We start from the raw sequence: 18058 nt of genomic DNA, 5'->3' as shown, positions 1-18058 counted from the left end.
CCGTCCGCTACGGGTTCTCGAAGCAACCTTCCCGGCCTTTACAACGGTGGCTAATCTTACCTATGCGCAGAAAGGACCTGGGAGATCCACGTCCGTACGTCGGTTGGAAGGTTTCCCGACAGGGAGCTGACTGACCTGGACAGACTGACCTGCCCAGTTTGGTTCAAATGGCTCTGAGCACTATGGGACTTAACTTCTGTGGTCATCAGTCCCCTAGAACGTAGAACTACTTAAACCTAACTAACCTAAGGACATCACACACATCCATGCCCGAGGCAGGATTCGAACCTGAGACCGTAGCGGTCTCTCTGCTCCAGACTATAGCGCCTAGAACCGCACGGCAACTCCGGCCGGCCTGCCCAGTTTGCAAGCTGGCACTTGGAGTGAGTTGCAGAGTCCAAACAGTCACTGTTCTACCTGCACTGTTGTACATACCGCTGGTTATATTGTGTTTGTCTTTTGGGTTTTTCTTTTATTTTAAGTATGTCTGTCTGTATGGTACACTTCTCACATTGTTATATAATTTTATTTGCAATTTTGTTCTTCAGCTGTACTTGTACGTGTTGTACGGTGTACGGTGTTTGCACTGTCATGTTTTGTCTTTTATTGTAAGGACATATGCATCTTTGTCACAATGTTCCTGAATAGTGCTGTTTGTAATTCTGCTCCAGTGTCATTGTCATCACTCCCGCCGGCTGTCTAGTGTGTGCCTAATCGCACTTTTATTTTACTTTAAGGGTGTGTTTGTATGCTAACTTCGTAATTTTGCGCTATTCTGCTTTTGGCCCTTTTTACCATTGTTGGATGTATGGCTCTTGTAACCTAAAGTCAAAATAAAGAAATAAAAAAATTAACCCAATAAGATTCTCGAAGCAACAGACTACTCGTTAAGCAAGTCAAAATCAGCTTCTGTGGATTCAACATCCGAAACGTGATTTCAGTGTCGCGTATTAACCGCCCCCTTTGTTTCACTTAAAGATGGTCTGGTATGTGAAATTTGTGTGTTCTAACGCTACTTTTATACAGTACGCAAAAGAGAGCAGCAAGTCATAAGAAAACTGAATGTGTTAACACTCATTGCCAAATATGCAGCCGCGCTGGGTAGCCGTGCGGTCAAGGCCGTCTTGTCACGGTTCTCGCGGCTCGCCCCGTCGGAGGTTCGAGTCCTCCCTCGGGCACGGGTGTGTGTTATCCTTAGCGTAAGTTAGTTCAAGTGGTGCGTAAGCCTAGGGACTGATGACCCCAGCAGTTTGGTCCCATAGTCCTTACCACAAATTAGCGCTTTTTTCCAAATATGCAACCCAGCAGAAAAAGTGAAGCACCCAGAAGACTCAGTCGGATGTCAGTGTAAATTTGTACACACTCATTCCATCGGCAGGTATGTAAATGATTAGAGTATATGATAGATCGGCCAACAAAGTGCATCAGTGTAGCTCGTGTTTGGTGTTGTTACTAGCCTTATAGCATATATGATGGGCGTGAACAGTGTCAGGTACAGAATGGTCACTGTGGACGTCGCGGAGATGCAACGTAATCGTGTGAAACAGCGTTATCAGCACGTGACAAAGGTTGAATCGTGTAATATTCATATTCGTAGGGCATCCGGACGTGGCAGTGGTCCGATGGTGGACTGTATATGACTGTGAGGGCAGACATACTCGTCGTAAAAGTTCGAGTCGACCACGTCTGACTACCACAATGGGGGATTGCCGTTTCGTGCACCAAGGACGTTGTAACCTCTTCAGATTTTCGCCTGCCATTCCAGAACAAGTAATGGACTCCCTTCAGCATTCTCTGTCATACATAGAATACGCAGTTATCGGACACTATCAGTAGCTGGACGGAAATTTACAATCCCATGCCGTCAACACCACAACAGAAAAGGCTACGATTTCAGTGGTACTGTGACCGGCAATTGACTCGTCACGAATGGCGTTGCACTGTGTTCAGTGATAATCGCGGTTCTGTACTACCCTGGGTGATCGTTGTCGGCGAGAACGTTGCTGACCTGAGGGAAGATCTCCTGCTTCCAATGTTTTCGAGAAGCACAGAAGAGTTACTCCTGGCTGAAACCTGGCAGTCAAGGGAAGGCAGGATTCGGTTACGATTTACTATTAGTTTCCTTTTACAGTTACACAAAACTTGTTTTAAACCAGTAATTCCAGACTCAACAATAAATAAAAATACCACGCGTTATTAATGAAAGAATAAACAACTGTGTAAATAATAGCGTTTTCAGTGAGTTACAATTCAGCAAATCACCATTAAATACAAATACAGCACTTAATGTTTTAAATGCAAGCCACTGTGATCTGGGCAGAAGGTCTTACACGCCAGGAATGGCAATAAATTAAGAATTGTTTAAAACTCGCTGCAGCTTACAACTTACAGGTATTGAAATATTAAAGGCAAGTCGCCTCAAACACAGCAGAAGGCATCAGACGCCAGGAATGGCAGGGAATAAGGTTTTAAGGCTTACTGCTAAAATACAAACACCAAATTAGAATTTTAAGGAAAATGACCACAATCACGGCTGAAGGCCTTACACGCCAGGAACGGTAATAATATAAAGAATTTAGAAACCTGCTGTAAAACAGCAAATACAATAGCAAAGGTTAATTAAAAAACAAGCAACTCACCAAACGGGTGAAATAAGATGATAGTAAACTTTGTATGAAAATCCTTAACATCCACTGAACACTACACTGCTAAATTTATTCCTGAAGGACACCAGGACTATTAACTAGACATATATAATCTTTAATGTAGGCATTACAAGGTATTGTAATAAATAATACAATAATAAAACACAAGTATCAGTACATAATTTCCTTAAAAGGTTCTGAGGCAGATTATACCCGCAGAAGGCGTGGGCTGAAGGAGCGTTACACTGAACTACTGGCTATCAGATCTCCTTTTAGAACACACATGTCTTACAAGAACCAAGAGGCCACAGACGGTGCTCCAGGAATCGACCTCTGAGAAGGTCCAGCAACAAACACTTTCGCGAGCGATGAGATAGGCAGCCAAGAGTTACAATCACTTCACAAGATGGTAACTCAAACTAGTGGCAGTCTAACGAATGACTAATGATAATCTTGCTGAAGCTACCTGACGTCCGATAAACCAAATGCAACGATGGAACAATACGCCAAAGCTGGAATCGGCGTTCTACACTACATCCCCAGAATACTGTGTTTAGCCGGCCGCGGTGGTCTAGCGGTTCTAGGCGCTCAGTCCGGAACCGCGCGACTGCTACGGTCGCAGGTTCGAATCCTGCCCTGGGCATGGCTGTGTGTGATGCCCTTAGGTTAGTTAGTTTTAAGTAGTTCTAAGTTCTAGGGGACTGATGACCACAGATGTTAAGTCCCATAGTGCTCAGAGCCATTTGAACCATTTGAATACTGTGTTTAGAGCGCCCGGAATGAGAAAGGAACCACTACCACCAGAGTAGAAGAATCAGCCACCGGTCTACAATCAAGAAAGCTGTCAAAACTACACGCCTTGCCGGACAGCAGCGGCAAGGCGAGGAAACGTACACTGCCGTTACATAGACTAACCCCCAGGGCACGTAACTGGGGCGTTTGTGCCCACCAGGAAAGAAAAATTACCGCTGGTTGAACTTAACAAATTGTAGCAAGTCGAACGCAGTGAATAGTAATAAGCTGAGGAAAGCTAATCAGATCCGCCTTCCCCAAGCACTCCACTCGCTGCTCTTCACCACGGTGACACTACGAGCAGCAACACGAACCCAAGTCACTGGAGAATCGCGAGATATCACAATGGCGGAGGTTTCTCTACTTGGATTGAAATGCACTCATCTTAAGCTTGCTGCATCCGGTTTACGAAGAGGTTGTGCACTCTCGCGACCACAGCTCTTCCATCCGGCAGTCCTTGCGTGCCGCCATCGGTCCTGGCGTGTTCTGGCACTGTGCGGATCTGGCTCCTCCTGAGTCCCCAGCCGAACTGGCCCACTCACACGACCCGGAAAAACAACGACGTCGCCACAAAGATAGGGCAACGGTTGCTACATATCGATAACCGCCGCTGCTGCCACTAGCAGACAGGCAACGCTTGCGAAACCGAGAGGCGCCAGTCAACACGAGAAGAAGCAAACAACCGCAACCATGCCAACTAAACGATACCGTCTGGCCTCCAACAGAGGGAGGAAACCTACAAACAGCACCAACGCGATCCGCAGCACGGCTCATTGGCGTCATGATGTGGGGAGCCATCGGCTGTGACTTCAGGTTACGGCTGGTAGTGACTGAGGGAACCCTGAAGGCACAACAGGGCGTCATGGACATGCTGCATCCTCATGTGTTACTTCACAAGCGACTGTGTTGCAGAACCACTATTTAACAGGACAATGGTCGTTAACACATGGGACGTATCGAAAAAAAAAATGGTTCAAATGGTTCTGAGCACTATGGGACTCAACATCTATGGTCATCAGTCCCCTAGAACTTAGAACTACTTAAACCTAACTAACCTAAGGACAGCACACAACACCCAGTCATCACGAGGCAGAGAAAATCCCTGACCCCCCCCCCCCCCCGGCCGGTGTGGCCGTGCGGTTAAAGGCGCAGGTTCGAATCCTGCCTCGGGCATGGATGTGTGTGATGTCCTTAGGTTAGTTAGGTTTAATTAGTTCTAAGTTCTAGGCGACTGATGACCTCAGAAGTTAAGTCGCATAGTACTCAGAGCCATTTGAACCCTGACTCCCCCGGGAATCGATCCCGGGAACCCGGGCGTGGGAAGCGAGAACGCTACCGCACCACCACGAGCTGCGGACTGGACGTATCTCTATGAACTGTCTGCCTGATGTTGAGGTACTCTCAAGATCCCCACATATGTCTCTGATAGAACATGTGTGGAACCAGCTCCGACCTCAAAAACGTTCTATTGACAGTACCCTGGATTTCAAGGACCAGTTACAATAACTGAGAACGGTTTTCTCAAAACTCATTTTAGGCAAAAAACAAAATTTTACAGGAGACACATTTATTTAATTAAGAAGAAAGTTGAGAGGGAAAATTTTTTTTACAATTTGCAAATTTCGCACAGTTCTGAATATGTTTTAAGCTACACACAAAATTTTTGATAGTTAATCAACCGCTGGGAGAAGAAAAACAGTTTTCTTTTTCAAAACTCTCTTTATGCTCAAATTAGATCAGTTATGCATGAATATTAAATGGCTTCTTTCTCTCCTACACAACTTCAGGGGACAATTCATCCTCCTAAATTCTCAATGAGCTGTCATCATCTTCATACTCCTAACCACTTGCAGAGAGTACGTCACTGTAGAAACTTGCTGCATCCTTAGGAATGGTAAAGAAACGCATGACTTTCGTTAACATTCTTCTTCTTTTCTGCACTCACGTGGTTTATCTTGGGAATAGTCGCAGCATGTTTCAATGCCTTGAACGAGGGAATGTTCTTCTCGAAACATCACAACGTACTTCTGTTCCAGGTAAATACGTCGTTTTAACACCACATTGAATCTTACCATTCTATGTGAGTTATTGCTTTTACATCCATCATTTCGAAAGGCAAGGCGTACTTTCAAATTTCCTCAGAAATACAATAGAAGTCGTAGGAAAACCAGTCTTTTCCTTACACCAGCGTCTTTCCAAACTTTGCTAGGATATTTCTGCTCTCACAGTGTGATATGATCTCTTCCTTATTCCGATATTCCTTCTCAACTGTACCGAATACATGATCCGATAGCAAGAAACTGTGTCTGCGAATAGGAAAATAGTGAGTGAGTGTGCGTTCCACAAAATGAGCCAGCATACAAAGCGTTAAAGAATTTTTGTTCTAGTTGCACAAAAACTCAAGTTTCAATCCTCTCTTACCAATACCTCGAACCCTCACTTCCACGTAAAGTAGGGGCAAATGTTTTAGTGGATATGTGATTTCATTTGCACCTCATTCAGCTTCTGTTTCACATCTAGTACACTGAGAAATGTTATCAGTACCTTGCTTTGGTTCATGTATCAGCGCAGTCACATTATAGGACCATACATGTCGTGCGTAAAAGACTTCCCCAATAGAGAGCTTTGGCAGAGATCGATTTGTTGTCTGCCAAAGAGAAATTTTAAACTCTGTTCAGAATGTATATCCAGAAATATCTCTAACGGCTTCGCCAAGGTAAGTAGAGTAAATTGAATTTTGAAAATACCCCTACATAAAATGAGGTAAGTTTTGCAAAAACGGCCTGTATTCTCTGTTTCGTAAGTGTGGAATATAGCACGTTTCGCTAAAGCGGGCTGGATAGGTTTGTAGAGGAAGCTGAACAGTTTTCTTTAGGAAAAAAATTATTTAAAAATAACACAAAAAGCGAGTTTTGTAAAAACAGTCGTCAGTAGTGGGCCGGTTCTCTGAAGAGAGGATACAACGGTTTTATAAAATAACAACCAGATTAAAATGAAATAAAAAACATAAAGGTAAAATAATAAAAGTAATAGCCGGCCGTGGTGACCAAGTGGTTCTAGGCGCTTTAGTCTGGAACCGCACGACCGCTACGGTCGCAGGTTCGAATCCTGCCTCGGGCATGGATGTGTGTGCTGTCCTTAGGTTAGTTAGGTTTAAGTAGTTCTACGTTCTAGGGGACTGATGACCTCAGATGTTAAGTCCCATAGTGCTCAGAGCCAGCCAATAAAAGTAATAGTCAGGTACTTGTGTACTCCAAGTGATGGCAACTATTAGTCCCAAGCCCGGAATGCAAAAATCACGTGGAAATGGGGGCCCGAATTCATAAACCATGAAAATCATACAAAGCTAGATTATCTTAAGTAAGGCAAAATGAAGCCGATACCGGCTCAAAATGGAGGGCAAACAGATCCAAAATAAACTTAAATCGAGTAGTGTTTACATTATGCTGAAACTTTGCTCTCTGTCACTTGAGACAATGAAAAAGACAACGAGGAGTGGAACAGAGGATTCTCCAGGACTTACTCACCAAACATGTCCAACTATCTCTACAGCGCTCTTCTAATCCACAATGTGGAGACTGTTCAGATGTCAAAGTGGTTTCTAAATTTAAGCCTAATATTTCAGTGTGACCTATTTTTTGTTTACCTGTTATACAGTGTTATAACGTTCCACATTTTAAACAATTAATTTCGGTGTAAAAAAATCAATCTCCATCTTTTAATGTTGCTACTTGAGTGATGCTTTTACTTCCTGCGCAAAATCATTGATATTATTATCGAAAATGTTAGATTTTTCCCTTTATGTAAGTAGTATCTGTTTTTATCGTCATTTAAGATGAATTACCTTTCAGTACAGCAAATGTAATGTTCTTATAGGCCTTTTAGAAACACGTCACAATCTCTAACTACACGGGGTGGACAAAATTACGCAGACACGAGAAACACAACACACCACCATGCCTAATTCGGTGTAGGAAAACCATTGACATTCAGAATAGCTTCCAGTCGTCTCAGAATGGATAAATGCAGGTTTTCAAGGGAATATTATATCATTCTTCCTGCAAAATGGTCGCAGTTTCAGATAACGATAGTGAAAGTGGATAGCGATCACGCACACTTCTCTCCAAAGTCGACGACAAAGGCTCAATAATATTGAGATCTGGAGGCTGTGGTGGCCAGGGCAGATGCAACAACTGGTATTCGTTTTCACAAACCTAATCCTCGATGATGCGAGTTATGTGAATTGAGGCACCGCTATCTTGGAACACAGTATCACCATTGCGGAACATACACTGTAGCACGGGTTGAATCTGATTAGCCAATGCGACCTCGAAGTGTAACAATAATACCCATGGAATACCACGATACGGCTGACGAAATCGTCAACGGACGTCAGCCATGTTTCACCCTCGGGACACAAACTACGTCAAAAGTTGGAAACAGTGTGAAACAAGACTCATCCGACCGAATGACTTTCTTCCGTTGCTCTGTAGTCCACGTTTTATGGCCTTGGCACCACGTTTTCCCGTTATGGGTTTTTGCATTACTGATAAGTGGTTTTGGAATTCCAGCTCGAGCCGGCCAGTGTGGCCGAGCGGTTCTAGGCGCTTCAGTCTGGAACCGCGCGGCCGCTGCGGTCACAGGTTCGAATCCTGCCTCGGACATGGATGTGTGTATGATGTCCTTAGGTTAGTTAGGTTTAAGTAGTTCTAAGTTCTAGGGAACTGATGACCTCAGCTGTTAAGTCCCATAGTGCTCAGAGCCTTTTGAACCAATTCCAGCTCGCCCTGCAATTCCCTGCTTATGGAGCTACCTTCGTGCTGTTTTAGTTCTAACAAGATCCCCGTGTGTGACATTCGGTTCTACAGAGGCTTTCACAGGTCTCGTCCTCTTATTTTTCGTCACAGTCCTCTTCAGTGGCGTCTATGAAGATCATTCAGTACACACGTCAGCCCGCGTTGTGACTTAGTAGATATGTTATTCCGCTTTCCCTGTTAGCGATACAGATCTGCGATAAGGTGCATCTTGAAACACCATATACTTTGGTTGCCTTGGTTACGGAAACACCTAACATACGAGCACCAACAATTTGCCCCGTTCGAATTCACTTAGCTCTACAAAGAAGGTCACCCATGCCTGGTGGCAAAGGGGGGAGGGGGCTTGCCGTCACACCCCTTTAGTTCTTACGGAAAGGATAAACATAGTGCAGCCAGGCGTTTTCTTTTAAGCAAATGATTTAAAAGCCGGTATTACGTAGGTTTTTAATTGCGTCGCAGCTGGAACTTTTTATGTCGACTTACAAGTCATTCTATACCTCTACCCCCCAGCCCCCTGCCCCAACCAACCACCCATCTACAAACTACTGTATGGGAGCCATTGTCAGACAATGCACTCAGAACTACACTGAACACCATTATGACCATGACTGACACATGTAACGTATTGAGGACATCACACAGGTGCCGTTGGTGGTCAAATACAACAGCGCAATCTGCAGGCCTGACTAGCGTCTGCATTTATGTTCAAGCACGCATTTCTCGCAATATTTCCATATTTTTGCCCAACGCCTGTACTTCGACTAATGGACACTTAGTTGGTAATGTTAAGAATACGATACAGAACGTCACGAGCTCGATCGCGTTTGGGCCTAGCTAATTTTCTAATGGTGAAAGTAACATCCCCATCGCCGCCTGTAATTACTTTGTGTGGACGGAAAACATCAAATGAGTCAGATTTCAAGTTACATACTGTATAAGTCACTAACAACAGGGGTACCCGTAATTTGGAGAAAAATAAGGGCACATGCATTGTGGAGCGCTACTTTGTTCCAGCTTACTAATCATTTGGGAAAGCAGTTTCTCGTAACATCGTAATTGCGTTTTTTTTTTGTTTTTTTTTAGTTTTCTTCGTACTTAGAACTACAACGGTTGATGACGATAACGACGAGAATTTTGAGATGAGACATGAAAATTGTTTCAAAAGTACCGTTATCTCGAACAAGACTTTAATTCTGTCCAAGGAACACTGTGAAAATGTGAAAAAATTCAATCGCTACAAGACGATACGTTTGCAACACTACTTGCTTTCTGCGGAGCAACATCTAAGGAAACAGGATGAGCAGACAACGGGAGTACGGCCGTCCAAATTCCCCGCGTTCAGTCGTAATATAGGTTTTCCGCGATGTGCCGAAACTGCTAAAGGTGAATGCGGGGATGGTTCCTTCGAAACGACACAGCCGATTTTCTTTCCCATCCTTCACCAGTCGAGCTAAGTGCTGCGTATGCTATAATGTATTGATCGTCGACGGGACGTTGAACCCTAATCTTCCTTCCTTTTCCCTGAGAAGACAAGGAATTCAAGCTACTTTTCGGCCACCCAATAAGAAAAAAGAGACGCAACGCCCGGTAAAAGGCTGCATTGGTCTCAGGGTACCTGGGATTATAACATACCTTGTGAAGGCTGCTTCAGTGAACACTACAGGGCCTGAACGCCGTGCAGAACACCGATGCTATCATCAAATATCAAGACTTGTACAAAAGAGTGGTTTCCGAGCACAATATTACACACAGTCATAGAATTATGTTTGACATGACAGAAAATCTTGTCCGAATCATCGGCCTACCTTCATCGTCTCATAAAACAAGCTGTTGGGATCACAGTTTGCTATCTTACCGCAACAGCTTCAACTGGAACAGCGATTATACCCATAGTGATTCATGGAAGTGGGTGCAGAATGCTAAAATTAGTAAAATCGATCATTAAAATAATCAGAGATCGTTTTGGAAATCGTGCTGACGTAAATATATGCGAACTTTAGCTAGGACACGACGCTTTGTCCAATGCTTTTATGTAGGCTACCATAAACGAAAGTAAACGTAACATACGAAGTTAAAGATCACAGAAATGTTATAGGAGTATGTAATTAAATTTGCAGCGGTTTAAACTGATTGATGAGTTCAGTGAAGATATTCCTTGCTCACAATATTGAAAATTGAGAGTGTTAGCTACTGTAAACATGTGAATATCAGTTCGACACCATTCACTGTCATCCGACTTCTATCGAAATAGTTACTCCGTCAGCCACAGCTTCAAGTGTCTTCCCAGAGTGAACGATGACTGTGTCAGATCGAAGGAGGAGGGGGGGTTACACAAAGGCGTAAGAGGTCACATATAAATGATTCTATCTGCTACAAATTACTTATCACCAAAATGCAACACAGCGTTAAGCAAAGACGACTATAGAGTGAAGTCTATTGCACACAGATGACGGCCAAAGTTGACAGCGGGAAGAATCAACACATTAACTAGTCAAATTACAGTGACCTCTGCGGAAGTAGTACTGTGGAGACAATAGCCCAAAAAAACGTAGGCTTACTGTGCTGGTAGTGAGGATACGAAATGCAGTGGCACAATGACATTAAAGCTGATCAACGTTATTCAATTATACACAAGCAGAACCATCAATTGCAAATCGTATTTCATACGATTTAAAAAGAAAATCAGTTTTCTGACAAAAAACAGCTTAATATTTCATATTCGTCTATAATTGTTAAAAATTCTAATAAACATGAACTATTTCTGATGATACGTGCACGGAAAACGTTTGTTTCAAGGACTTTGCAGTGAAACACTCGATTCATGGAATAATTTCTACACCAGCGAATACACAGATCACTTGGCGCTGAAACTTCGTAGAAGAATGTACTCATCTTCTCCTGCTTCCTTAGGACGCTTCAGGATCACGTGTGGCTTGTTTTGCACGTCTTCTTTCTTCCCAATACCTCTTCATTCTCTCGCTTCTTATGTTTGTTTCTGCTTCTGTTAAGACAACTTTGAATTTGGTGTCCGGCCACCTGTGACCATCCACCGACCCTTTATAGTTCTCCCTATCCTGTACTACTGCCCGCAGATTCCTTTCTTTTATTCCTACAGCCTTTCAGTCATCTCTGACTTCCTTCACCCAATTGTTTCCCATATGACATGTTGCATCCCATATCTTCTTAGTCAACCTCTCCTGGTCCGTCCTCATGATGTGCCCAACAAATCGTAACCTCCTCTTCCGTATCTCGCTCCATATGGGTTCAATATTTTCATACAGTCCCTGTCGTGTTCTGTGTATCCACATATCCCCATGTTTTTTGGTGCCCCATATGTCTTTCAAAATTTTCCTCTCCTCCTTCTGCAGCCGTGTACAAGCTCTCTGAATGTATAATTTTAGCATCCCCGTTTTCCTTTGATTACATGATTTATAAAATTAACGTTCCTCCAACTCATAGTATCTCAGTTGTACCTTGACTTACAATCTGGTTTCTTCCTCCATCTCCGAGTGAGATGGCGGGCTGCAGGAGAGAATAGCTCTTAAATGCTATTAATTGTAGTTTATTCTGTGGTGGCACAATTTATTTTGGAGAATTTGGATGCTATTTAATTTCGATGAGTTTTGTTACAGATAGATGGTTGCAAGATGTTCTTATTTTTAACTTCTTCGTCCGAATCCCGCGATTCACCTTTCGGCTGAGGGAAAATCGTCCCGGTTGAAAAGCCTCAGCTGGGATTAGTTGCCCGATGTTCTGGCTTTTGTTTCTTCTTTTTATCACTGTGATACAGTAGATTTAGCCCATGTAGGCATAGTATGAAATACGAATGCTTAATTAATTATTTTGCTTTATATCGTTGTTGATAGCTTTGTCTAAGGACGATCTCGTTGACTTCGTCATTATCTAAGAGGTATCTGGTGAAGTGAGTCTGATATGGCTTCTAGAATAATATAGGGAGGGAAACAGTACTTGAATTTTGGGAAGTTGAACGTTAGAGGGTCATGTTGTAAAAGAGATTTAGTGAGTCCGTCGCGGATTAGCGTGTTAAGCCCGAATCTGGAGCATTGTTCTTTGATTATTTCCTGTTTGTTTTTCTTGTTGAGGGTTTGATGAAGACAATTTGTAGGAAAGTCATGATGCAGATTTCCAGCAATACGCAGCATCCTCCGGTCACGAGATTGAATTCATTTCGCTTGGCTTGTTGGTATGACCTATGCTTGAGATCCATATTCAAGAATTGAGCGGACAAGGATATTATGTGTAGGAAAGACCACTGCTTGGTCAGTTCCACGTGTTCTACGTTTCATGAGCAGCACTAGGTTGGGTATGGTACACTTAGTTTGTAAAATCCGTTTATCTTATATATAACTGGAATGTCGAAGATCTGGCTGTGACAGTCTATGTTACATGGCATCAGTAAGGTACAATCGATTTGACGCATGTGTTTTGGTTGCCACGAAATAGCAGGACATAAGACGTTAGCTCGCCGGAGTGGCCGAGCGGTTCTAGGCGCTGCAGCCTGGAACCGCGCGACCGCTGCGATCGCAGATTCCAATCCTGCCTCGGGCATGGATGTGTGTCATGTCCTTAGGTTAGTTAGGTTTAAGTAGTTCTAAGTTCTAGGGGACTGATGACCTCAGAAGTTAAGTCCCATACTGCTCAGAGCCATTTGAACCATTTTGAACATTGGACGTTTGTTGATGACTTACCTTCTGACTGCTCTGGCTACTACTGTGTTCTTCCCGCGTTTGGCGGTGTTCTTAAATTTTGCAGACGAGGGACAGACACATCCGTGTAGCTCGTTAATCGTCTCATCTCAGACTGTTGCTATTTAACGACTTGGACCGCCGCAAAGACCACTTTATTGTTGAGAAAAGAGTCACGTCGCGGTTCGTGTTCTTTATTTATAAGATGAAATGTGGAAAATAACTCCCGCACAATTAACGAAAGTATCCAGCGATAATAGTAGGCAGGTAATAGGCTGGGACGGGAGAGACAATGCCCTCCAGGATAAGGTGCCTCTTGAATTTAAAAAATAGAAAAAATATGGAAAGTGAATGGGGAAGTAAAAGTGGAATTTTTAGTGGAATGAAATAGTCAAGAGAAATCTTTCACTGTGTTAAAAAGAAGAAAACTTGTTTACGAAATTATTCTCAAGTAAAGATACGCAAATTATTACCTCCGTTACGCAAGTCAAAGATAAATTAGCATACTAATTTCAGTTGCCTGAATACAAAGAAGGAAAGGAACTAGATGCGAAAAATGTTTCAGCCAAGGCTATGACGGAGCATCCATGATGAGTTGTTATGCAGTGGTGTGCACAAAAGAATCAAATCACAATTTAAATTTGATCCTTAAAAATGTGGGAGACGCTAAGAGATTAATGAAGAAACAACTCGGTATATCAAAACAGCTGAGGACAACTACAAGTCTTTTTGACGCAGAATGCGTTCGTGGGTTCAAAGGTACACTAAAGATACCAAATTCAAACCTGTGGACTGGTACCTAGGAAATCGTCTACAGAAGTAGAAATTCATTGACGTTCTTAAGGCTCTGACAAACATAATTCGTAAGTTTGAGAAATGTAATGAATAATGTGTGACAATAAGTCTTAAAAATATAATCTATGATTTTCAGTTTAAACATAAACCGCTTGAAGGAATTAGTACACCACCCATGGAAAGCATCAATCTAGATGAGCTGACTGCAACTTCAGTTCGTTACCACCGCAACATCACTCGGTTGCTCTCAAAAATACGAGTAGCTAGCCTCAAAGCATCATACGACGAACTATTTGGCGAAACTTCCAACATTTCTAAAATGTGGGCCATTGAGTCTAAACGGTCTAACAAAGGGATTAAAGAAACAGACAACCAGTTCGACAAGCTTAGAAAGGACGAGAGGTCCACAGAAACATAATTGGGCCTAAAGTAACAGTTTTTTAACAACATTTATTCCTAACTTCTGTTCGGGCAACATCACTTATTTTTCCATTGCCCTTCTTTTACGCTGCCAACGGCCTTGCCGCAGTGGTAACACCGGTTCCCGTCAGATCACCGAAGTTAAGCGCTGTCGTGCTGGGCTAGAACTTGGATGGGTGACCATCCGGTCTGTCGAGCGCTGTTGGCAAGCGGGGTGCACTCAGCCCTTGTGAGACAAACTGAAGAGCTACTTGATCGAGAAGTAGCGGCTCTGGTCACGTAAACTGACATACGGCCGGGAGAGCGGTGTGCTGACCACATGCCCCTCCATATTCGCATCCAGTGACGCCTGTGGGCGCAGGATGACACGGCTACCGGTCGGTACCGTTAGCCCTTCATGGCCTGTTCGGACGGAGTGTGTTTTACGTTCCAACTCATTTCCCGTTTCCGACAGAATCACAGTTCCATCGGCAAACATTAAAGTTTATGTTTCTTCTCCCTGAGCTTTAATTCCCTTTCCAAATATCTCCTTGGTTTCCTATACCGCCCTCTCAACGTACAGACTGAATATCATGGTGGATAGGCTCAACTCTATCTCATTGTCTTCTAAACTACAGTTCCCTTTCGTTTCCTTCGATTGTTGTAACTGCTGCCTGGTTTCTATTGGAAGTGTAGATAACCTTTCCCTCCATGATTTTATACCCTCCCACTTTCTGAATTTCAAAGTGTATTCCAGTCAACACTATCAATCGCTTTCTCTAACTTCACAAATGCTACAAACGTAGGTCTGCCTTTCTTCAACTTATCTTCTAAGGAACGTCGTAGGCTCAGTATTGCCTCGTGTGTTTCTTAATTTCTCCGGAATCCCGACTGATCTTCCCCGAGGTCGGTTTCTACTATATTTTCCATTCTTGTGTAAATAATTCGTGTCAGTATTCTGCAACTATGCCTTATTAGACGAATTGTGGTCAGAGCGGCCGGGGATAGCGGTCGTGTTTGCGTAAGTTGTGCTTGCTTGTGTGAGGGTTTGTGAGCTTTATTTTCTGAAGAAGGCTTTGGCCGAAAGCTCATTGTGTAACGGTCTTTTTGTTGTGCCTGTTCAAATTCAGTGTCTCATCTTTACAGTGAGTAGCAATCCATCCTTTTTTAATATTGTTGATATTCCAACCTGGACTTCCCATTGTATAAAACAACTGTTCGATAGTAATCAGACCAGTCAGTACCTGTCTCCTTTCCAAGTACTCTGCCTGAAGTCTTAAAGCTGGAAAGATGCACGTAATCCTCTTGGCTAAGGCAGGTGGAAGGTAGTGAAACGTGCTTTCGTAGCACTGCCCTAGCTGATGTTTATGCTGATGCGTATTCTTAGTAAGTGGGCCAATGTCAGCTGCTACCCGACGTGCACTCCCTCGCTGACGGTTCACCCTTCTATTGTTTCTGCTGGTGCGTCATATAAAAGTGAGTCAGTGTCGCTGTCTGCTTCCTGTAAGACATTTGCCTTGAGACACTGCCTGGAGAGAAGAACATAATGTTGCAATAAAGGCAGGCGACTTCAGCGCTAAACTTTTAAAAATCGCAGCATACTAATGCTTAATGTTATGCAGAAGTTTCGTAATCATTTTCGACTTATTGTAACTTCTTTAGCTCCTCGTGATCTTGGATATAGTAATGAAGCATACTTCTGAATCCTAGTTAGTAATACTCCATACTTAACAATCATATACAACCGTTCGCTCGACGAAAGATCCGTACCCAGAGACTGGAAAGTTGCTCAGGTCACACCAATATTCAAGAAAGGTAGTAGGAGTAATCCACTAAATTACAGGCCCATATCGTAAACATCGATATGCAGCAAGATTTTAGAACATATATTGTGTTCGAACATTATGAATCACCTCGAAGAAAACGGTCTATTGACACACAGTCAACATAGGTTTAGAAAACATTGTTCCTGTGAAACACGACTAGCTCTTTATTCACATGAAGTGTTGAGTGCTATTGACAAGGGATTTCAGATCGATTCCGTATTTATGATTTCCGGAAGGCTTTTGACACTGTACCACAAAAGCGGCTCGTAGTGAAATTGCGTGCTTATGGAATATCGTCTCAGTTATGTGACTGGATTTGTAATTTCCTGTCAGAGAGGTCACAGTTCGTAGTAACTGACGGAAAGCCATCGAGTAAAACAGAAGTGATTTCTGGCGTTCCCCAAGGTAGTGTTATAGGCCCTTTGCTGTTCCTTATCTATATTAACGATTTTGGAAACAATCTGAGCAGCCGCCTTCGGTTGTCTGCAGATGACGCTGTCGTTTATCGACTAATAAAGTCATCAGAAGAACAAAACAAACTGCAAAACGATTTAGAAAAGATATCTGAATGGTGCGAAAAGTGGCAGTTGACCCTAAATAACGAAAAGTGTGAGGTGATCCACATGAGTGCTAAAAGGAACTCGTTAAACTTCTGTTACAAGATAAACCAGTCTAATCTAAAAGCCGTAAATTCAACTAAATGCCTAGGTATTACAATTACGAACAACCTAAATTGGAAGGAACACATAGAAAATGTTGTGGGGAAGGCTAACCAAAGACTACGTTTTAGTGGCAGAACACTTAGAAAATGTAACAGATCTGCTAAGGAGATTGCCTACACTACGCTTGTCCGTCCTCTTTTAGAATACTGCTGCGCGGTGCGGGATCCTTACCAGATAGAACTGACGGAGTACATCAAAAAAGTTCAAGAAAAGGCAGCACGTTTTGTATTATCGCGAAATATGGGAGAAAGTGTCACAGATATGATACAGGATTTGGGCTGGAAATCATTAAAAGAAAGGCGTTTCTCGTTGCGACGGAATCTTCTCACGAAATTTCAATCACCAACTTTGTCCTCCGAATGCGCAAATATTTCGTCACTCAGTCCAATTGGTTTGCGCAAACTTTTTTCAATTTAGATGTCGTTTGTTTCTTCTCAGAAATTATATTAATGCAAGTTATCTGCTTTAATAAATATTAAAGCCACATGGAATAAACTTTTAAGACTCAAACTCGCGATGAATGTTGTCAAAAATTAATGATCTTGTCAAATAAATCAGTAATCCTTCTTCCTTAATATAATTCTTCATAAATAAATTCTCTGAACACGTATTTAAACTTTTGTAGTATACACTAGTTTATTATCTTCATGTATACTACATATAGACGTGAACCTGAGCCTTGACAAGATAGGACTGAACATTTACAATATGATTAAACTTTCTATGACGTCATTGTTGTAGAAACATTACAAATTCTTATTTCTTCAGTTTTTAGAAGGACGACGCAACAACTCGGTTTCAGGATCTTCTGTTGCTCTTTGGCTATCGACCCGCGACGTATAGTGGCCAGCAATTTTCTCTCTGGTCCCGGCAGTGAAGATGCTGTCTCCGTTCGTTACGCCGCCCTCTCCGTACATGAAACATAAAAATAAATACAAACTTTAGATAATTCAAAAACATTACAAATACTACAAAATACATAAACAAAATACTAAATTAAACTTATATTCACCTGCAAACTGGGCTGACACTGGTGGATGGGTGACGCTTCAATTTCGCGTCCCACTACAATGTGTACACTATGATTTGCTCGTTGCATTCCATGATCGACTGGTTTGAACACTGATATGGACATCTAAGGATGGAATCCTACAACTCCGACATAGATGAAATGAAATGAAGTCCCATGCTTCTTTACAGAGCGTAGGGGAACGATGCGGGAGACCCGCACCGCTTTACTACGCAAGGTCCTAATGGAGGTGGTTTGCCGTTGCCTTCCTCCGACCGTAATGGGGATGAATGATGATGATGAAGACGACACAACAACACACAGTCATCTCGAGGCAGGAAAAATCC

The 18058-nt window shown here is 42.8% G+C and overlaps 1 pseudogene; it reads left to right on the top strand.

The window, feature by feature from the left end:
• Positions 1–14265: 14265 nt before the first annotated feature.
• Positions 14266–14383, top strand: LOC126177329 (5S ribosomal RNA; annotated as a pseudogene).
• Positions 14384–18058: the final 3675 nt, after the last annotated feature.

Source organism: Schistocerca cancellata, chromosome 3, assembly GCF_023864275.1.
Source record: "Schistocerca cancellata isolate TAMUIC-IGC-003103 chromosome 3, iqSchCanc2.1, whole genome shotgun sequence".
NCBI classification, from domain to species: domain Eukaryota; kingdom Metazoa; phylum Arthropoda; class Insecta; order Orthoptera; family Acrididae; genus Schistocerca; species Schistocerca cancellata.
This window is presented reverse-complemented; position numbering and strand designations above follow the sequence as displayed.